The sequence below is a fragment of the Eptatretus burgeri genome, chromosome 8 (assembly GCF_056783735.1).
Source record: "Eptatretus burgeri isolate ZD-2024b chromosome 8, Ebu_testis_v1, whole genome shotgun sequence".
In the NCBI taxonomy this organism is placed as follows: Eukaryota; Metazoa; Chordata; class Myxini; order Myxiniformes; family Myxinidae; genus Eptatretus; species Eptatretus burgeri.
Genome location: NC_140968.1, coordinates 52,021,805 through 52,044,971, shown reverse-complemented (window position 1 = coordinate 52,044,971; position 23,167 = coordinate 52,021,805). Strand labels below are relative to the sequence as shown.

At 43.3% G+C, this 23,167-nt stretch overlaps 1 long non-coding RNA gene across 2 annotated transcripts; it reads left to right on the top strand.

The window, feature by feature from the left end:
- Positions 1-8,514: 8,514 nt before the first annotated feature.
- On the top strand, positions 8,515-14,871 carry LOC147021732 (uncharacterized). 2 transcript variants are annotated; one of them, XR_015060907.1, is made up of 4 exons: positions 8,515-8,606; positions 10,015-10,073; positions 10,269-10,463; positions 14,140-14,871. It is a non-coding gene; the product is annotated as an uncharacterized LOC147021732 (long non-coding RNA). The 2 variants fall into 2 exon arrangements; XR_015060906.1 differs by lacking the exon at positions 14,140-14,871 and having other exon boundaries at positions 10,269-11,405.
- Positions 14,872-23,167: the final 8,296 nt, after the last annotated feature.

Sequence of the window (23,167 nt, the reverse complement as noted above, 5' to 3'; positions counted from 1 at the left end):
CTGTCAAGAGCCCAACACCCTCTGCTTGAACTGCAGTACACCAAGGGATGGGCTCGAATGAACACAATGCGTGAATTCCCCTGTAAGCAGGAAGAGAATCACTTGGCCACAGGTCATGCTCTACCCCCACACAGATCCTCGCACATAGGCCTCCTTGTCCACCCTTAGCGCATGTATAGTTTTACGCCTCAGCTCCCTGAACAGCTCAGCTCTGCCATTCAGCCTAGTCCTGCGACTCTTGTCAATGATATCCAGGGTCCCCTGAGAGAAAAAATTCTTCTTCGCCCTACGGTGAGTTCCAAGACATCCACCGGCAACATGAAGGACGGTGGTCTTGAAGGCACTCCACAACTCTTCAGGATCTCCCAAAGCACCCAGACCCCCCAAATCTCCAGTCCGCTTGTTCGCAAACTCCTCAGCTGCCCTCTCATCCTTGTGCTTGCCAACATCGAGCCTAGGCTGGGATGGTTCCATTATCCTGGATTTAAGGTACAACTTAAGGAGAGAGAGATTTAAGGTACAACAAGTACAACTTGTTGCAGAGTTGCTGCAACAAGCCTGTGGTCAATATTTAGGAACTGAGCACTCCAGTAGCCCCTATAGTTGTGGATCATCCTCCAGTGACCATCAACGAGCACTTGGTCAATCTCTTTTACCACACCACCAGTGTTGGAATACCAAGTCCAGCGATGAGCTTGTGGGCGCTGAAACCATAAACCGGCCACCCGAAGTCCATGACTTCTTGCAAAGTCAAGGAATTTAGTGCTATTCAGTTTCACAGTTCCAGACCCATGGGGACCAACACATGTCTCATAACGATCCCTATCAGTTCCAGTTGATGCAGTGAAATCCCCCAAGACTAGAAGTGTATCTCGTCTGGGACACTGATCAACCACAGACTCGAGCGTGTCATAGAACACGTCCTTCACGGTGAGGTCACTCGCCTCAGTCAGAGCATAAAGAGAGACCAGGGAAATGACACCCAAGGAGTGACGAATCCTTCGTCTCATAATATGCTCATTGACCGATGTTACCTCAATTATCATTGGAGTCAGCTTATTGGACACAGCCACAGCAACTCCATGGGCATGGTAATCATCAGAGCGACAAGACCTATAGTAGGTGTAACCACCTGCCATGATCTCGCCACAATCCGGTCTCCGAACCTCAGAAAGTGCTACAATACCGATGTCCAAACGCTTGAGCTCAGATGAAACAGAGACAGGTGATCATCCTCTCTTAGGGATAGGACATTCCAGGCACCCACCCGAAGGTAACACTTCAGGTTAACCCAAGGAGACCGCCATCTCATGGACAACACATCAGCACCATTCTGACACACTCTCCCACAATCTGTCCCGGGAATGTTACCCTGTGGTTTCCCTCCTATCATCAAAGATTAGGGGTCCATCAAAGATTTGCCCCAATCCCATCATCCAGTGAGCTGCCCTGCGAAGGGAAGCTGCACAGGAGGTACTCCCATGGAGTGGGTTTTCAGATTTTTTTCTACTTCGAGAATGTTTTGCGGAATGAAGGGTTTGATGGTGGACAGAGTGCAAATCCTGCCACCAACCTCCGAATAAGAAGTAACCCAACTGCAGGAGGACGTCCGCAGACAGTTGGGCACTAGATATGGATGGCATTTGGCTCACAAGGAGCTCCTCCGCCCTTTGACAGGTTTTGTTTTTAATCCTGCTGGGTGTCCAAACTGTCCATATCCAAACACCCTCCTCATCAGAAAACCTGGTGGGGGAGACGGTTTAGTAGCCGACAACCCGACCATAGAACAGGTTAGTGCAGGTTTACATGATACTTTTAGTCAGTCACAGATCTCATCTGGCCTGACCTGACAATTAAACGGTGCCACGTTGAAAGTCACCGAGCTCTTCAGTAGGGCCCATTCTACTGCCAATGTTTGTCTATGCAGATTGCATGGCCGTGTGCTTGATTTTATACACCTGTCAGCAATGAGTGTGGCTGAAATAGCCGAATACACGAATTGGAAGGGGTGTCCAAATACTTTTGCCACGTCGTGTATGTAAAAACTGAAAGGAAAAAAAGTTAAAATAATAAAGAAATATATTTTGCAGCTCATGCATATTATTAGCATAAAATTAGATGAAACATTCAGAGGGAAGGATGTTTTTTGAAGACAGGAAGAAAACCATCTAGTAAAATTATTGTATTGAAACAATGAATGAAAATGAATGTACTGACAGCTTAAAAACAGAAAGGCAAGAAATTGCTGGTTGATCTCCAAAGAGCATTCCTGGCAGCATGGATCACTGACAAAAAGAGGTAGTTTGTGTGTGTGTAATGGTCACATGGATTCATATTATTGGCAGTCAGAGAGAGAGAGAGAGAGAGCGAGAGAATGAGAGGGCAGGAGAGGAGGAGAGGGGTGAAGAGGAGAGATAGAACCAGATATATCGTTAAAATGAACAAGACAGAGCATTTCACAATGGAGAGCCTTGCCAGGGTTTACAGTAGAAATGAGAACAGTTTGAACACTCTCGCTCACTGTCTGACACATAGTACCATGACAATAGGCCTTTCTGCATCACACTGTAATGTATTTGTGATGTAAAACGCCAAGTCATCATTTTTTCAGTCTTCATCACATATGCATATGTATAGTCTCGTGTACAGTATATCCATACAAATAAATGTCAATGTGTGTGTGTGTGTCAGTGTGTCTCCTCCATAACTCCAAAACTATGAAACCTAGCAGCCTGAAACTTTGCATGCACACTAAGACAACTTCAAGGAAGTGCAGGAGTGAAATTGGGTGTTTGGGTTAATTAAAACACCCCTTTTGAAGATAATTAACGGCCTTATTTAATCATATCCTTCATCAGAAGATCTTCGGCCACCTCGCTCTCGGTGGTCTTAAGGCGTTTCCTGGGTAACCTCGCTGGGGTCTGAAGCAGCCATGTTTTTGGCCTGCTCAACCTTGCCTTGACTTGGAACAGGCCGCAACGATTTCTTCACGATAAAGTTTCCCCCCCCCCCCCATTCGTCACTCATATTATCGAATGCCTGTTCATCATCGCTACGAATCGCTGGGTACATTGCAATGCTTATAAACACCTGGAGACGTCAGCATTCCTTGCTTTAGTTCATTTCCGCACATGCGATCACCACGAGTATCTCTTAAACTAAGGAGAATTACAAAATTTAAGCTCCAGAATCAAACTTACAAGCAGTTATGACTCCTAGAAAAGTGTTCATTTGTCCAATTCCGACATATTTGACATTTCGGGCGTCTCCGGGAGGTATAAGTTAATTGTGACGGCTGCTTCTTATCAACGGTGATTGCCAATTGTGTGCCAAGTGAGCTGTTTCTTATCATTCGTTTCATTGGAGTGCGTAAGCCAGTGCTCTACAACATTCGCAATGTTACTGAATCCTGTATATAGTTCGACTTGAACAAAGTTCAGGGTTACTCGCCGGTGTTGGCAACATTTTGTTCTGTGGTGTAACAGGCAGTGGATACCTCGCTGAAAATGTGAAATTTCATTTTCCACGATGTTTCCCGTTTTTGTTCTTCCATTATACAACCCAACACTTTGGCATAGATAAATACAAAGAAAAATTTTAATGTTTCGCTTTTAAAAGTTTCTTGAAACGTTTTGTGCATTGCGTGGTGAAGCCACTTGACGTGTTCTACAACTTTCAATTGTGATACCGTGGTTCTACACGGGAGGTAGGAAGGCAAAATAAATTATATGATCACAATGAGAAAAAAAATCTTTTCAGTTGAGGTAAGGAATTGCCACATCATGGCAGGAAAGCCAAGAGGTATGCATGCTCACTCTGTGTAGCTTGGATTTGAATCCCAACCCAGCTCTAGTGTCCTCCTGGTATTTCACATACCAGGTGATTCATCACTGTGCATGTCGTCTCTCAGATGGACCATAAACTTGGTGTCATATCTGCCAGAATCCCACACCCCTCTTTGCTCCAAACCTACTTCCTCTCTCCCACCGCTATCCCTCTTTCCAACCTCTCTCTCCCTCTCCGATCCCTCCCCTCTCCTCCTCCTCTCTCTCTCCACTCCTCCATCTCTCTCCCAACCCTCCTCCTGATTCCCCATCTTTCACCCCTGTTGAGGGGACTGTAACATGTACGAATCAGATTCAGAGGTCGCTGGGTTGCAAAGGTCACTGCATGTACAAGCTGTTGGTTTTTTATGCTCCCGCCCCAGGTTTCAAAATGTGTGTGTGTGTGTCTGTCTGTCTGTCTGTCTGTCGTTGATTGGTATCTACATATGCGGGTTTCAGAATATGGAATGGAGTCCTCTCAAGGCAGGCTCAAAGCATCCACTTTCGTTGCAGTAAGGGGTCACGATTCATGGACCAACCTGTGAAGTTTTTTTGTTCTCAAAGTTTCGTGCCGAGGGCTCTCTTCAGGATCGTCGATGAACCCTGGACAGCTTCCAACTTGTATTTCGTTTGTAATAATATTCCCAGGAATGGTTTTGAGCTCACCTGTAAAGTAGTTCTGGAGAGCTTCTGGGATAGCGCATCTTCCGTCCATCCGTCTGTCCACAGATACTTGCAACTTCTCAAAAACTACACATATGATTTCAATGAAATTTGACCACAACCTTCATCACCTGTGATAGCATAAAAAAAACGGGTCTGAAAACAGAGGGAGTTTACGAGGGGGGGGGGGGGAGTGGGTTTCCTCTCCAAAGAGGTATTTGCTTTCTTCTCAGAAATGATACACACAACTCCAATGAAACTTCATGACAACCTTTATCATCCATGATGTACCAAAGTTTGTTCATGACCTTTTGAAAATCTGGCTCTAAGGGGGTTTAAGGAGGGTTGCCCACCAAAATATGTATTTCCTTTCTTCTCCAAAACTACGCATACAATTCCGATGAAACTTGACCATCATCTTCACCACCCATGATGTACTAAAGTTTGTTCACGACGTAAAAATTAATGGGGTCTAAGGGGTTCTACATAGGGGTTCCCAAAAAATATGTATTCGCTTTCTTTTCTGAAACCACCCACAATTTCAATGAAACTAGACCACAACCTTAATCACCCGTGATGTACCAAGGTTTGTTCATTGCATTAAAAAAACAAAATTCCATAGATATTTACTTTCTTCTCTGTGATGTATTTTGTGGGTCATCCATGTTTAACAGTGGTTGCCTGGTTATCTTATCCAGCCACTACCAGGTGAGCACCCAGGGGTACTGCCCCTATGTTTAATATCTCTATGAGATTATTTGTCATCATTCCTGGAGGTCCAGCTATCACTGGTACAACTTTGGCATTCTTCAGCTTCCAGGATCTTCTCACTTCGTTCTTGAGGTCTTGGTGGTTGGTCATTTTCTTGATTTCTGCATCGTTTTGTCAAAAGTCACTGGTATTAACACCTCAATCAGTAATGCCTACTTCTCTTTTTTGTACCTAAGTATATCTGGTCGCAACGCTTTGTTTTCGATGTTCATGCTCAATGGGATCATTAGTTCGTACGTGAGCGGTTGGAACTTCCATGTATTCAGTGATTACTTTTTTTCATGTTCCAACGAATTTTCTTGAACTGGGATATCAAAGTTTTTTCAGATGTGCCAGCGATTTCAGATTCAGATTACTTTACAAACTCCAACGGCGGATCCACGGGCATTCACTGGCTGCACATGAACCCCCACGCCCCCCCCTTTCCCCTCCGCCCTGACAATTATGTCACATGATCATCATGTGAGATATCCGTGGACAATCAGCAATCACACGTGCTTTGCTTTCACTCGTCAGTTAAACCAAGCTGCGATTCGCTGCTGGTTCTGTATTAATCCCTGAAAATCAGTGTATAGTTATGGCTCTGAAGAGAAAGGCAGCATTTGCAGATTTGTAAATTTAAGTTCAGACACTGTGAGCTCTGGATCGATTAACCAGTTTTTGCTCAATGATTATATTAACTTGAATAAGGTTTGGTGGTATATTTTATAATATGAGAACATCTTAAACTTAAGTGAACCCCCCTCCACCCCCCGCCAAAAAAAAAAATTCTGGATCTGTCCCTGAACGCTGTTGTGTCATTTTGTGTACAGCTGTTCTGACATGAGTTTCTGCGTGTGTGTGTGTGTGTGTGTGTGTGTGTGTGTGTGTGTGTGTGCGTGTTTGGTCATTAACCATAACATACAGCATCATTCCCTTTCCAAACCCCACCTCCACCCTTCACCTTTCTCTCTCTTTTTTTCATTCTGTCTCTGTGTCTCTCTGTGTCTCTGTCTGCCTCCCTGTGTCTGTGTCTGTGTCTATCTCTCTCTCTGTCTGTGTGTCTCTCTCTCTCTGAAACAACAATGTTTGGTGAGGAATAGCCCTCCCCACCTCCCCCCCCCACTTCCTCACTCTTCCCTCTTCCTAGCTTCCCCTCCCTCCTTCCTCTCTCTATCTCCCCCCCCCCACCTTAATACTCCTGTTAGCTATGTGACATGTATTTGTACATATATATATATATATATACATATATATATATATATATATATATATATATATATATATATATATATATATATATATATACATATATATATATATATATATATATATATACCTATGGAAAGTCGACACCCCTTTCCTTTCAAATTTTTCACCCAATGTTGCATTATAGCCTGCAATTCAATTGCATGAAATCAGACTTTTCCCACCCTTATTCACACATTGTAACCCACAACTTCCAAGTGAAAAACAAATTCGACAAATTTCATAACATTAATTAAAAATCCAAAGCTTGAATATCTTGCTTCCATGTGCTGCAATCAATTGCATTATTAATATAAATAACAAGCCGGTAGGCGATGAGGGATCCGCTAGGATCGAAGCGCTGGATACGATGCTTTTCATTCTGACTAATCCACCTACGAAGATTCATTGCCAGGATGTATTGGTTCACATACAATTGTTCCTGTGCCTGGCAAGATTTTTCCTATTGCGTATTTTGCCAACTGGCACTCCTCATAAAAAATGACAGTAAATAGACACCTTATTTTTGAAGGACAACCATTTGAAAAATAAAACCTAAATCAAAAATCGGCTCGAGTAAAATTTTCTAAATATCTCGAAGTGTGTAATTCCAAAGTCTCGTTTCTCCACATTCAAAACTGTAGGACAAGTATTGAAAATAGTGAACGCGGTTTTTCGGCCGCTGCATAGCAATGGGTGGTTGCTTAGCAACGAAACTCAAACGCGCACATTCCCAGCCCATATGACACCTGTTCGCCAAGTTTAATCGAAATCGGTTTGCTGGTTTGTGCTGTGGAGCCTCGCGTTGCACGCACACACACACACACACACACACACACACACACACACACACACACACACACACACACACACACACACACGGAAAACCCGACAATAAGGGATATCTCGCGAATCCAATAGTCGTAAAATAATTAATTTTTTTATCAATTGGCTAATAGCATACCTGAACCACCACTGTTTCGTCCGAGTATATAACTTTTTTAGAAATCAAGTAATTAATTGAAAAATTATTAAATAATCGATTAATTGATTAATCAATAAATGAAAAAACCCTTTATTGCCAAATAATTTGTTCATTGTCACGCTGAAATATCATCTTCTTAGCTCAAAAGGTGTCTGAGATATTGTCCACATGAGAAACAAAATAAATAAGTAATTAATAAATCGATAATAATTAAGTAATTCATCAATTAATTAATGAATCAAAAAATTAAAAAAAAATACTTTTTACCAAAGCACATCTTCACTTTCGTCCACAAAATTTAGCTTCCTATCTCAAAGGATGGCTGAGATAATCACCCGGATAAACAAATAAATAAGAAAACGGAGTGAAAACCAAGTACACCCTTCCTTCAGCGCCCAGCGATGATGTCATGCATCACCTGGATGTGGAATTGGGAAGAAGTGGTGCACACTAGTATCATGTTTGTACATGTAGTGTTTTTAAACAATGCTTCTAACTGAGACACATCGTATCTTCTAGTCTCCATCCTTCAATATTTTGAATAAAATAATTCCAACCCTCTATTTTTGAAGGACTTTTACACATGTATATGTGTAAACTATTGTGTGAATGCCTTCTCGGGGGTAACTTTGTGTAGTATAGCGATAGTTATTTACCTTATTGCCTTTTTTAGAATAAGCATGAGGTAATTTAATTGTGAGAGTAGAAAGTTGTGGTCTTTCCTCCCACATGTGTGTGTTTCTAAAACTGCTTTCCCTTCACACCAATTTAATGTTTTATCCCTCTATAATCTGTCTTTTATAGACCTTTAAATGCTCTGACAGGTCATCAGCATGAGCAAAGGTGGGAAAACGCCACCATGATGCAGAAAATGCACCATCCAAAGTGGGTTAAAGGTCAGGGCATGTTGCCCTGCCAACAGGAGAGGGCACGATTAATTAGTTGCCAATGCAGAAAAGTGGGATGGTCCTCGTGGCATCATGGATGAGGGCAGGGGCAGAGCAGATATAAGTGGGATGTCAACCGTGGGGGAGAAGAGATGCACCGGAGCTTCTCCAGAGTAGCTGCTCTCGGACTCCTGGAGTTTTCTCTGTGGCATGGCACACATCGGTCTGCAGCCTACTGACACTCCCACCGTAAGCTGTGCCCTCCTCCTCCTCATGCCCTCTTATGTCTCCAGCACAAACTGTGTTCCTGCTGGAAATATAACCACTTTGGTCTAAGCTGTGTCCTGTCGGGTGCAGCATCCTATATTTTCAGTCAGTTTATTCTGGTCTTTTCTTCTGTGGTGTGTTTGAGGTCTTAGGATTAGTTAGATAAGTACTTGCTGATCATTTGTTTACTCGGGGGTGTGCACGGGATTTGATTATTAACCAAATTTGTATTGCTTCTTTTGTATTCCCACCATTTTCTTGTTTTAATGCACATCACAAATCCACTTGGTCTCTTGGTGATTCCAGTGTCATGATCACAAATTACATTAGCTAGTACGTCCATTAAAGGACAGATTGGGTCGAGGTGATTGGTGCCTGGTACGAGACCGTGCCTGTGTCCGGTGATTTCCTCTGAGATCGCTAATCAGGGCAATTTGACAATCAGGGCAGTCTTCCGACTGGCTCAGGCGTTGTGCTTGAATACGGTAATGCTGCAAACAGGCCTGAAACCCTGTTTGGAGTACAAAATCAGTTGGCCGGTGTGACCACTTTGATGCAGATCACAGGGATTCAGACCAAGCAACTGGGACAAGTTTTGGTGACTTCAACATAAGTATCAATTGAGGTGTGATTTGGACCTGAGGAATGGGAAACAATCGCCTCAAAGCAGAATTTTCTTAAGCAAGCGATTTGGTGCCAAATTTTAATTAATTATTAGGGAAGAATAATTATAATAGGAGGCAATCAGAATGACTCAAACTGGGGGTGGTGCGGCATATTGGACCAATGCCACTATGACCCCAGTTGCTATAGAAGTATTGGGCCCAACAGAGGGCAGGGTAGATTTGCGTTCCCCACCCGGTAGCCTCATCCCCCCAAATTAACCCAGGGATCCCAGTACCCCCCAGGTGAATCAACACCAAGAAGCAGCATGCTGGTGTTGCAGCAACAGGGGGATGCTAATGGTCAACTAATGGCCATGATCACACTGCTGATGGCAGCATGAGGACTGGCCAAGCCAAGCTGAAGGATAATGGTGCATAGCTGGAAGTTATAATTGAGGTTGGCAACATTAAGCAGGACAGGCTGGAGGTGAAAATGGAGGCAAGCCACGGCAATCTGACGGTGTCCATGGCAGCGGTGTGGAACACAGTGCGGAAAATGGCGGCCGGCCAGTCCAAGGTAGTCGAGGGGATCAGGGGTACATATAAATTAAAACGGGGACTAAGAGAAAAAGGAACAGTGTCAGAGTGAGAGATAGAGGAAGTTAAAAAGGCGACAGGGGAAAACAAAACAGAAATATAACTGAGAAGGAGATTAGAGGGAGTCGGAGAGGAGGCCCAAGTATGTGTTGGGGGCAGGGATGTGTGACATGCGTACGACCCCACAGGTATGGCAATCCGTACTGCGAGAGCCGAACGAAAGGCACGATCGTGGTACACAAAGCAGGTACGTGGACACACATGGCAATTCACTTTGTAAAAATACATTTAAAAGCTCCATATGTAATGGATCACAGTAATATTTAATATTCTCCTGAATGTTGAATTCGTATTTGAATGCATTTTTATGACGTTTTACTGTCACGCTTGTATTTTTTAACTTTATCTTTAATTGTGTCCTTCCATTGTGTATGAAATGAAGGTTGTTCTGAGGTCATGTGATGAATAGCACAGCAGAAGTGCCTTAGCATTTCCAAGGCACGTCGATGATACGAGCGACAGGAGAATCTTAAAAGGGAGTTGTGTGCTTCGTGCTGACATCACTGTCGGCAGAGATAAATGGGCTTGCTGAAACATCCCCAGAAGTCAGAAAGGTTTATTCTGCTTTGGAAAACAAGTGCGGATGGGAGCAATGAAGTATTTATTTGTTTCCATGAACAAGAAGTTGAAACAATTTGCTGTGGAAATATGTAAGCGTGAGGTGGGAGGGTCTCAGAATGTAGTGTACAAATGTTGTACTTAAGCTTGAAGATATATTTTGCTGTATAAATAAAGACAATGTTCAGGCCACATCAAATTTTAACTTCTCAAAATTCCACCAATTGTTGAAGAAGCCTTTGTTCATTGTTACCTTACGATCATGGATGTGACACGATCAGTGTAATTTGGTCAACAGAAAGTCTGGCTTACTTCACCAACTGGCTTGTGTAGTTTATTATTAGTGTCGTATTTTTACTTTGATTGGATATCAAATGGAGAATCAGAAGAATAACCAGAGTTGGTGTCAAAGCCACCCAATGCTCGCCTTTTTATACATTTATCGTTTTTAAAAGACGAGTCTAATAATTAATATTTTTTTTATAAAGCATTGCAGTGAAGTATAATTATAAAGCAATATATGTATTTGTATATTGTAATCAGTAACAAGAGTCCAAGTGAGCACAATATACACCCTAACAAGAAGGTATATATAGAATTGTGCTACGACATGGAAAACAGCATCCTGGTTGCCATGGCAACCACTTTCGATGACGAACGTATGTCGCTACACACCGTCTCCACAGTCTGTACCTATGTACCAGATATGAAACGTGAAAGTAGAAAACTTTGGGAGTTAGAGTGCAGATAGGAACGGATGGAAAACAGCATCCCGGTTGCCATGGCAACCACTTTAGATGACGAACGTATGTTGCGACACACCGTGTCCACAGTCTGTACCTATGTACCAAATATGAAACGTGAAAGTTGAAAACTTTGGGAGTTAGAGTGCGGACAGGAACGGACGGACGACCGGTATCACATAATACGCCCCGATATATATATATATATATATATATATATATATATATATATATATATATATATATATATATATATATATATATATATATATATATATATATATATATATATATATCTGGCGTATAAAAATAGTGTGGCAGATAAAAACATAAAAACATTAGAAAGGAAACTAGAGGGGGAGCACTCGGGAGAGTGCAAAACCTCCGCCGCCAATGCTGCTGGGTCACTCAAGTGAACCTTATATCAGGTCAGGTATGGGAGCATGTGCCAGAACAGCACGTCGCTGCATCCACTTTCCGCCGGTACTCCAGGGGCCTCCGTCTGGCCATCCCCCAGGCAGATGCTAGGCCCATCCCCATCTCCTTGAGATGATGGTCAACCTGTTGCAACCATGAGGCACATGGTCGACCCACTGGCCTCCTCCACTCATGAGACTCCCTCGCTGAGAGAATCTGGTGAGCAGGATCAGAGTCAGGAAAACGAGCCACATGTCCATACAGCCGCAACTGACGCTCACGGACTATGCAGGTAACAAATCTCATCCGAGTCTCTCTCAGCAACCGCTCGTTGGACACAAAATCCGACCAGCGATAGCCAAGGATTCTCCGAAGAGACCTGGTACCAAAGGAATTAAGTCTCCGTCTCAGATCCTTGGTCAGAGTCCAAGTCTCGCACCCATAGAGCAAGACTGGAAGTACCAAGGACCTGAAGACTCGGACTTTCGTCCTCCCGCACAGGTACCGGCAGCGCCCACCCCATGATCCAGTGAATCCATGACTCCCCAGGCCCGACCCAGACGTCTATTGACCTCTGACTCGCAGCCAGCAGAGACATGAATATCACTGCCAAGGTAAGTGAATCTCTCCACGACCTCAACATCCTCACCACAAACAGACACAGACAGGACAGCAGCATCCAAGATGTCACCGAAAGCCTGGATCTTAGTTTTGACCCTAGAAACCCGTAATCCCAACGGCTCCGACTCCTCATTCAGCAGCTCGAGGGCCCACAAGAGGATGTCTAAAGTCTCCGCAAAGATGACTGCATCATCTGCAAAGTCAAGGTCCGAGATCTTGACATTCCCAAATGACGCACCGCAACTTGATCTCTCCAACATCCTCCCTAGAATCCAGTCCATACAAGTGCTGAAAAGTGTGGGGGCAAGTACACATCCCTGACGAACTCCAGTAACAACTGAAAATAAGTCAGAGATGGTACCACCACACTTCACAGCACTCTCAGTACCAGAGTATAGTTCAGACATCAGATCGATCAGTTTTGGTGGCACCCCACGAAGACCAAGAATCCTCCAGAGGACATCCCGATTCACTGAATCGAATGCTTTACAGAGATCAACATAGGCTGCAAGCAGCCCCTGCCTTATATCTTATTCATTAAATATGATGTCAACAGTGCTGATAGAGTTATAGTTCTTTTCCCCAACATTTTTTTTGGGTGGGGGGGGGGGGTGGAAATCACTTAAAACATGTAGAAATGCAAAAAAAAAAAATTCTCTAACAATTTTTTTTTGGGGGGGGGACCAAGTCCAAAATCTAATGGCATGATCCTTGGACCATACCTAACCCCCCCACCAAGTTTCGTCGAAATCCGTCGAGGAGTTTTTCCGTAATACAAAAAATTTAACATTTTCACGCTCATGCTCACGCCGACGCTGACGCTCACGCCGGGGGTATCGCTATAGCTCTCTGTTCTTCGAACAGGCAAGCTAAAAATGGTCAGAGTTCATAAGAATAAATTTTCAACCTCTTGTAATATTCATCATGTGGAAGAGATTATATACATATTGCAAATGGGACAAGCATCCATCATCGACGAAGCTGAATCTCTGAGCCTGTTATATACTCACACATGAATAGATGGGTCTATGACCTCTCAGTCTTCCACCACCTTTCTGGTCTTACAACCTCTGCACTTTCACCCCCCCCCCCCCAAGTTTTTCTGTGGTGCACAAGGTGTGCAAGTAACCCACTTCAAGTGAAACTCCCAAAATCCAGGCTCACTGTTCATGTCCTCTAATATTTTTGTATGCTGTTTTGAGGCTCGTGGAAGAGCTAGAATATAGAACTGATCAGGACACAAAAGAGCATAAATATTGGGGATCAGGAGAGCACACCAAGAGCAGGGTTGAAGGACAAAACAGACGAAGACCCAGAGAAATAAGGGATGTGGAAGTTAATGGGAGCAAGGGAGAGTTCATGGGAGGTGAACAAGAGTGGACACAGCCACAAACTCTCAATTACAGAAGTGGAAGGAAAAAAAATTGAAACCAGAAAAGAGGTCGGTTTGGGGGGGAGGGGGGTTAATGGGGGTAGAAAAGATAATGGTTGTGGATGGGGGATTGCCTAAAAAGGGGGTGAGCATGTGTCTTGAAGCCCTGGAGGGAAGAATGAGATTGAAGAGACCAAGGAAGTTTGTTAAAAAGGCAGGAAAAAAAGGAATGAATGAGTGGAAGTGAGCAGTGATCCTGATCCTAGATTCTGGGAGTTTAACCAGTGGTGTTACTGGTAGATCTCGTGTGCCCTGCAGAAACCTAGGGGAACACTTAAAGGGCAGAGGGTGCAATACCAAAAAAATTGAGGTGGTGGTAGACAGAGACTGTGATGTGAAACTCGTGACAGGCCTAAGGACAGCTTAATCATTGGAAGTTCCAGAGATATTGTTTGTTTGTTTTTTAAAGAAATTTGCTCTTCATTTCTCTTGCCTGTTGAACCAACTTCCTCAATCTGTGCAATCTCATTCTTCCCTCCAAGGCTTCAAAATGGGTGTACACCTCCAACTCAGGTCATATCTCAATGATCTTTGTGCCTTTGCTAACCTCATGATTCTCCTATAGCCTCTCCTTTATTGTCCAGGTTATTGCTTTCCCCCTCATAATCTTCCCACATTTCGGTTTTTTGTTCCATTGAGGTTTCATGCCGGTTTTCCCTTCCTCTTATTTCAGCCCCTTCTTTGTGTGTTTGAGCTCGTATCCAGCTTGTTCAGACCCTGTGTCCTTCTTCCCCATCCCATTCCTATCATTCGTCGACTCATCAATTCTTCCTCTTTGTGTCCATAAATTTGGCTGTTGGTGTGGGTCATAAATTGTTTACTTGGGTCTGTTCGGCAATGCCAACGCTTGTACATCTATGATTTGATACGAAATGAAATGTTTGTCACATTACTGTGCAATATGTTTGGTGATGTGAAATGTTTAAATGCTAAACGTTGAGTTGTGTAAAAATGTAACAAGCTATTAGGTTACAGTTAGACCTTAACCCGAAGAGAAAGAACATGAGCATTCAAGGTATTTCCAGGAACTTCCAGGAACTTCCAAATACAGAATTGTCCAGCAAGTATGAGTAATTTGTAGTTGGAAGAAGTTTCATGAATGTTCTCTCTCCAAGGATACATAAATGGGTAGCAGAGTATAAATGAGGGGGAAAAGGATACAATGCAGTAAAAAGTTTCTTTGCTGTGTATAGTGCAGCATCAGAGTTTTGACTTACCGCTTTTACTTTGACTTTGGAATAAACTTGAGTTTGGAGTTCACCCGCCTGCTGGTTTCAGATCGACTGGGTGGGGGAACCTTAGGGTTTTGTGTCAGTGTGCTTCCCCCCTTTCCACTGTGTTCTTTCTGTTCTGTTCTGTTCTTGCTCTTCCACGAGCCTCGACTTTGTAGGCATAAAAAGAAGACAATGGACAAATCAACATGGCATGTGGGATTGGAACATGGGATCTGAGAATCATGAGGCCAAGCACTCAGATGGGAATACCAAACAGGATAAACCTTGTGTATTGAGGACGTGTTATGCATGGCAAAACACAGACCAGCACTCACTGGATAACAAGGGGAGTTGAAGTAAAAGCATGCCTTGTTAGTTAGCACAGACATGTTTATAAACCCACACAAGCATCAAGGAGTCAGACAAAACATGCTGTAAAACTTCTTCTGAAGACCTAGCATTTTTCTGTAATCTGTTAACACCTCTTAAATATCATCACTTATTTAAGGCTGAGTTCACACCATGTGTCCTGAAGACAAGTTTTTTTCATGTCCAGTGGATGAAGCATCTGACGCGTCTAATTTCAAGACACTTGTCCAAAGGTTGACACATGACCACAAATCTGCATGCTGCTTGACAATACATCACACTTTCGAATTGTTTGCACAGATACAAATGTGGAAAAGCATTCAAAGGATGTTTGAGCCATGAGCAAAGAGAAGAGCATGTACTGATGTAGGAAGCTGGTTTCTGTAAAATTATCTTTTGGAAAATGCTAATTGAGACAAATTCAAATCAGATTTTTCATACTTTTCCTTGCTTTTCTTTCCATCGACATCTTTTCGCATATTTCTAAGGCACCCGATATGCATGGTGTGGTTTCTCACAAGCTGTAGGCCTTGCTTGTTGCTTTTTCACCTATGCAACATCTAAATGGAGCATGTTGTGATATAAATCAATCCAAAACATTCCACTGTCTGCCCAACAGGAATTAAGAGGCAGACAGATGAATTCTTTATTCTTTTCCAAGACCTTGAACGAGTATGAGATGCTCTGATTAGTATGAATCAATATAGTGAGAACAGGACAACTTTACAAGGCTTTTGTGCCAGCATTGCAATTCCATCCAAAACAATTTTATTCTCAAAATTATTGATTGATGCTTGATCCCACCACAAAAGTTGAACTGCACTTACCAATACTCACAGCATGCATTTCTCATGATGCACCAAACAAGCCTCTATGAAATAAGAGCAGCTATTATTGGCCCTTGTTTTCAAGGAGGAAAGGGAGAGTAGAAAGGAAAGGAAGAGGGTGTGGGAGATGGAAATTGAACCAAGGCTAGGCCCACAGCTTTCCTTAGCATATGATGCATGGAACTGAGAGCCCATACTCTGGCCAAGGAAAAGGACAAAAGCAGAATGCACAAATCAAAATATTTGTATCTTCGTGCTCTCATTGATGGCCTCTCTGATGGTCACGCACTTTCATGCCTGGACTCCTCTGATCCACATTCCATATTCTCCCAGCACCTGCCTGAAAAATGCATTGACAGCGTGGCCACTGTGGCACATGTTCTTAACTCTTGGTTCAGGGCAAGCAGGCCTGGCACTGCTTTGCAGCAGTTTCTGTGCAACTGCAACATATGCACTGTAGTTGCTTTTTTCATCACTGCCATCGAGCAAGCACTCAATAAAATTGAGTCTCTCGTACAGTGTACCACACAGCCACCTGTCACAAGCTCTTATTGAGTTGAATGCTCTTAAATAGGGGAGCACATGGAACTTCACTTTCAAACTGACAGGCTGCCTGGCACACACCCCCCCAACTGACAGCACTTCGGTTCGAACCTCATCCTTTCATCCCCACCAATCCATTCCCTCATTTGCAGGACTCAAATCAGGACCAGACCCCATATCTCCCAAATTTCAACCTCTTTTCTACTCTCACTAGCCACATGGGGTCATCTGATATACCCCGAGCTCCATTGGTGACTCATCCTATGGGATTCACAAGCTCAATGATCTACCATCCCATGACTCAACAGCAACCACTCGGCAGGGTTATTTTCTTTGGGTATTTCCATTTATTTATTTCTGAATCTTGCTATGACTCACTCTACTCTCCCCTAGCTTTCCCAACACGTACATAAACTTGCTCCAGAACCTAGGCCTCCAAGAACCACAGGTTCTTCCTATTCCAGAGTGGGTGCATCCTTCTCACCAGCGTTCCTGCTTCCTGCATATGCAGCACTACACTCTACTCTCCCCATTTTCAATGTGAGTTTATGGAGGGCGATTTGCATTTTATTGGCCAACACATCATTGCAGTAAGATAAATCGAACAAATTGTGAACCATCATGAGCCAGGATGCACTGTGTTCTGAAGAACTATTTCCTAGGATCTCAATTGGAAGAAGAGCTGAGCAATTGGGCTGTTAACAAAAATTTAGCTTATACAGGACCATGTTTCCCAGTGTAGCGGGAGACAGGTGTGTGTGTGTGTGTGTGTGTGTGTGTGTGTGTGTGTGTGTGTGTGTGTGTGTGTGTGTGTGTGTGTGTGTGTGTGTGTGTGTGTGTGTGTGTGTGTGTGTGTGTGTGTGACCTCTGTTCACAGTTTTGAGCCCGAGGTTTGACTGACATTTGATTGTACCAATGGAATGTTATTAATGTGTGCTGTATTGTGTAAATGAAGGACTTGAATAATTCTGAAGTCAATTGAAATGCAAGATTACGAGCTCAACAACTAGTAATGGTTGATCAGATTCAACCTGAACTGTAATCGGTTCATAGTTTAATATGGAGAGTTTTATTTCACTGGCCTGGATCGAACCATTGCTTTGTGCATATCCACGTTTACAAGACCAACCACAAGCGGTAAATGTAGCGATCGTAGTTGGAGGCATCTCAGCGCTCAGCCATTCTTGCAATAGGATCAGAACGAGTTGGTCACGAGGATGTGCTGCATCCAGGGACCCCCCCCACCCCCGACCCCACCCCCATCCCCGTCTGCTGCACAATACACTTGGTGGTGGAATTTTGTTTTCAAGAGTCCAAAGCATATCGTTGTTTGACATTCTAAGCCATGTCGAGGTTGTGCAGAAACTTAGACATTGCCCGTAATCATCAAGGGCCACATGTCTTGAATGGATGCTGGTGAAAATGTCTCAAAAACTGCCGGAAGTAAGAATAACATTTGGGATATCACAGTGCTCACCAATCTGCTTCACCAAGGATTCACAGCCAAAGTTTTTTTGCAAAATGACCATCAATCACATCATGAAGACCTTGGAGTTTGACAAGAATGGTGCCCAAGCATGCAGTTATGAAAATACAAGTTTCTATCATTCTTATTCCAGATAGTACAGTAACTTTAGAGAATAATGTCGAATAGTGTGACTGAAGCATCATATAGTTTTGGTACAAGTGTATTGTACACCACCCCTTTCTATTCCATCTCCAGGAGCTGCAGGACGTCATCGTTGGGCGACGATGCATACCAAAAGGGCATCCTCAGTTTTCAATCCGTTTGTTTTCTTCTTTGTTTGTCTGTGCGATATCTCAGCCATCCTTTGAGCTATGAAGCTGAAATTTGGGCAAAATAGCGAACAAGTGCTTTGTCAAAAGTATTTTTTTTATTCATCAATTAATTGATTAATTACTGAATTATTATCAATTTATTAATTGCTTATTTATTTTCTTTCTCATCCAGGCAATATCTCAGGCACCTTTTGAGCTGGGAAGATGATATTTGCACAAGACAGTGAACAAGTGATTTGGCGACAAAGGGTATTTTTGATTTACTGATTAATCAATTAATTATTTAATTTTTCGATCAAAAAGTTACACATTCGGATGAAACAGTGGTGGTTTAGGTCTACTATTAACCAACTGATTACAAAATAAACAATATGATCATTATTTTTCTTTTAATTATGCCATCAATCAATTAATAATTCAATTATTGTACATCGTTCCCTCCTAATTGCATCTCCATGTGCTGCACAGCGGCATCGCCAGGTGCCGAAGGCACCCAGGCAATGTTGCATACTGGAAGATATGTTATTTATTTATTTTGCATGAGGGAGGTGTACTTTGAATGTACCTCTACTTGTTCTTTTTTCTTTCCTTTGCAAGAAAAACATTTTACCAAACACATTGTCACCCCATGTGCAGAGCACAAAGCATGGAAAAGCATTTCATTCACTCTGTCTGTCTGTCTCATCAGTCTATGATCGAGGAACTGCTTAATTTAAATTGAATTTTATACTTTGAACACTGGTGAACATGAATTGTATCACGTACCAGCAATTTAGCAGTAATTTGGCTCCGAAATAGGCAAAATTGTATGGCATCTTAACCCACAGGCAAATGCGCACAGTGGGGTAAAACAATTGCTTCAATCTGTTTTTCTGGCAGTACCAAAAAATTGAAAATCATTCGAAACAGGAAACGAAACAGGACGTTGAGGCTCGTATGAGAGCTAACACATGGAACGTATAACAACGGGAGCAGGAGACAAGAGGGATGGGAGAGGGAAGCACAAAACAGTGGGGCACAGAGACATGAGGAAATCTGTGGAAGATAGAGGGATGGGGCAGGGTACACTGGGTAAATAAGATGGACACGACAAGGACTTTCAGGTCCTTACACTACAGGGACTTTCAGGAAGGAAAGCAGGGAATTTGAAGGAGGTGGGTTTGGGGTGGATTAACGAGGGTAGAAAAAATCGTGGTTTTGGATGGGGGTAAATAATAGATGGTGGTGAACAGCTGTTTTGAAGACATGGAGGGAAGAATGGGATTGAAGAGAGTGTGGGAGTTCATTCCAAAGACGGGGAAAAAAAGAGGAATAACACTCATTCTTGATTTTGGTGGTTTTACAAGAAGGGGGTTGCTGGCAGACCTTGAGCGTCCTGCAGAAATATGGGGGGGCAGAACCCAGTCAGAGCAGGGGGGTGAGGCCAGAGAAGAGATGGTGGAAGACAGAAAGACCACCGACCTGCCTGCATTGAGAGAGTGAGAGACCCAAAGATTCAGCCTCATCGTGAAAGATACTAATGATCCGAAATGCCTTGGTTTCCACAGCATGAAGCCAAAAAAGGTGAGAGGCAGGAGCACCAGCCCAGAGGGGAGAGCAGTACTCCACCAGGCTGTGGATGAAAGCTTTGTATGTGGTCAAGAGCTCAGGTGGGCCGAGGAAGGACTTTGCACGATGGAGGATGCCCAGTGGGAGACTGGCTTTGGAGGCCAGATTGGAAATGTGGCTTTCCCAGGAAAGATCATGGCAGATAGTGAGACCCACAGGCTTGATTGAAGGGACTTCTTCAAGAGGATTGTTGAGAAAGTAGATGAGGGTGGGGGGTTTCCTGACGGTCCTTTTGGAGAGACATAGTGAGAGTATTTTAATTGAATTAAATATTTTGATTACAATCGAACACAAATCGGATTGTTTGCATTTCCAAAAACCTTCAGTTTAGCAGTACTTTCGCAAAATTGTACATCGTCTTGTCCAATAAAATTTTCCGCTTATGCTCTGAGGGTTAGAGGAACATTGGTATTCAGACAACATGGCAGCACTCAGCCATGTAACTTCTAAGTACAGAAAAGACACACATGGTAAAGTTCCCACTCTTCCTGTTTCATGCATATTTTCATTCTAAATAGACTTATTTTCATTCTTTATCACACATGACATTTCAATGTCTTTGGGGCTGCAAAATAGGCAAGCAGAAGCTCCACGTTCTGTTTTTTTTGGGGGGGGGGGTGTTTGGGGGTGGGAGGGAGGAGAGTTCTATGTGCTTTTGCTCGAGACTGAGAAGGGTAAAGTGTTCCATGAACTCTCTCATTCATTCTCCAACTTAATTAAAATAAGTGTTAGTTATTTATTTACATTTGAAGACATTGGGGTCAGAGAAAGTATAAAAGAGCAGGGATGAGTTTGGTAAAATGCATGAGCTGATGATGGATAGCACTCTTATAGCATTGGAGGGTGAGTCACAAACATCAAATAAAGGAAGCAGTTCACAAATTTAAATTTTTTTGAGGGATGAAGAAATGGAGTGAATGTTCACGTGCAATCTTGGAAGGCAAGGGAGGATAGAGGGATGAGAAGGCAGCAAGAGTGATGCCAGAAGTGAAGTGATAGAAAACTTAGCAACTTGTCTGTGGTGTGTGACGAGAAGCAGACCTTGGGACTGGGTCTCCTGCCTCGAGATAACCATAACATGGAGAGCCTTGGATTTGATCGTTACCAAATGTGAAAGATGGGAATCAGTTGCACAAACCAGCACAAAGTGAGAGTCCATACACGATGATATTTGGGATGAAGGCGTTATATCCACAATAATAGTGTCGGTGTGTGTCAGTGTGTCTCTCCTCCATAACTCCAAAACCATGAAACCGAGCAGCCTGAAACTTTGCATGCATATTAAGGAAACTCCAAGTGAGAGCAATAATGAAAACTGTATATTTGTGTAAATGTAAACACCCCTCCTTTTGACGATAATTCATGGTAAAATCATAAACAGGCAGCCTTTGGTCAGCCTGCGTTCAGCTCACTCAGTCCGGGGTCTTAATGCGCCATTATCGTCCATTCAGCTAAATAATTTCCTTGCCTTGGTACAGGCCAGTATCTGTATGATCTTGGTACAGGTCAGTATCTTCAGAACTACAAATAGCTGCTCTTTATACCTACAAATCGCTGGATAAATCGCAATGCTTATAAATGCCCAGAGACGACAGTATTTGTGCCTGTATTTAATATAGGCACATGTGATAAGGTTGAGAATCTCTTAACCTCAGCAAAATTTCAAAAGCTAAACTTCATAATTGACCTTAGCAGTTGTTCTGAATGCTAAAAAAAAGTGGTCATTTGTGCAATTCTCACATTGTTTGACACTCCGGGTGGTGTTTCGTAAAACCGATCGCGAATCACTTGCCAAGCCAGCCATTCGTTGTTAACCATTTTGTTTGAGTGCTTAATAGTGGTGGGCAGAATCATTTTCAAAGTACTTGATTCCTACCATGGAATCAAAAGGAATTGATCGGTGAACAGGAATCGACGTCAATTCCGAATAATTACAATTCCAAGAAATAAGCGTTTTTTTTTCAGGGAAATTTTTTTCGCCCTTTTTTTTTTGTATACCTTGGTCGAGGCTCGTATGAGAGCTAACACACAACTCACAGCAAGGAGGCATGAGACAAGAGGGGCGGGAGTGGAAGGGACAAAACAGTGGGGAACAGACACATTAGGTGAACTGTGGAAGGGAGAGGGATGGGGATGGGACGGGGAACATGGCGAAGAGAAGATGGACATTTCAGGGACTTTCAGGAAGGAAAGCAGGAGAAATGAAGGAAGTGGGCTTGGGTGGATTATCGGGGGTAGAAAAGATCGAGGATTTGGATGGGGGTGGTGGTGAACAGCTGTTTTGAAAGCCTGGAGGGAGGAATGGGAAAGAATAGAGTGAGGAAGTTTATTCCAAAGGCAGGAAAAAAGAGGAATGAAAGAGTGAAGATGAGCAGTGATTCGTGATTTTGGTAGTTTTACCAGAAGGGGGTTGTTGGTGGACCTTGAGCGCCCTGTGGAAATGTGGTGGGGACAAATCGCAGAGAGAGCAGGGGGGGCAAGGCTGGAGAGGAGTCGGTAGAAGACAGAAAGACCACCGACCAACCTGCGGTGATTGAGTGAGAGGCCCAAAGACTCAGCTTCATTGCGGGAGATGCCGATGATCTTAAATGCCCTCGTTTCGACAGCGTGAAGCCGAGAAAGGTGGGAGGCAGGAGCACCAGCCCAGAGGGGAGAGCAGTACTCCATCAGGCTACGGACAAAAGCTTTGAAAGTGGTCAGGAGCTCAAGAGGGCCGAGGAAGGACTTTGCACGACGGAGGATTCCCAGTCGGCGACTGGCTTTTGAGGCGAGGTTGGAAATGTGACTTTCCCAGGAAAGGTCATGGCAGATAGTGAGACCTAGAAGCTTGAAAGAAAAGACTTCTTCCAGAGGATTGTTGAGAAAGTGGATGGGGGGGTTTTGTAAATGGTCCTTTCGAAGAGACATAGTGAGAGTGTGAGATTTGTCTGGATTGAAAGACATGTTCCACGTGTTGGACCAGTTTGTGATTTTATCCAGATCTGCAGTGAGCAAAGAAGCTGCTGCTTGCCGGTCTGAGGGATGACAGATGGTACGGCAGAGGGTGGAGTCATCGGCAAAGAGAAATAGAGGATTTTCCAGAGAGTCCGAGAGATCATTGATGAAAACCAGAAAAAGAACAGGGCCCAGAATGCTACCTTGAGGAACTC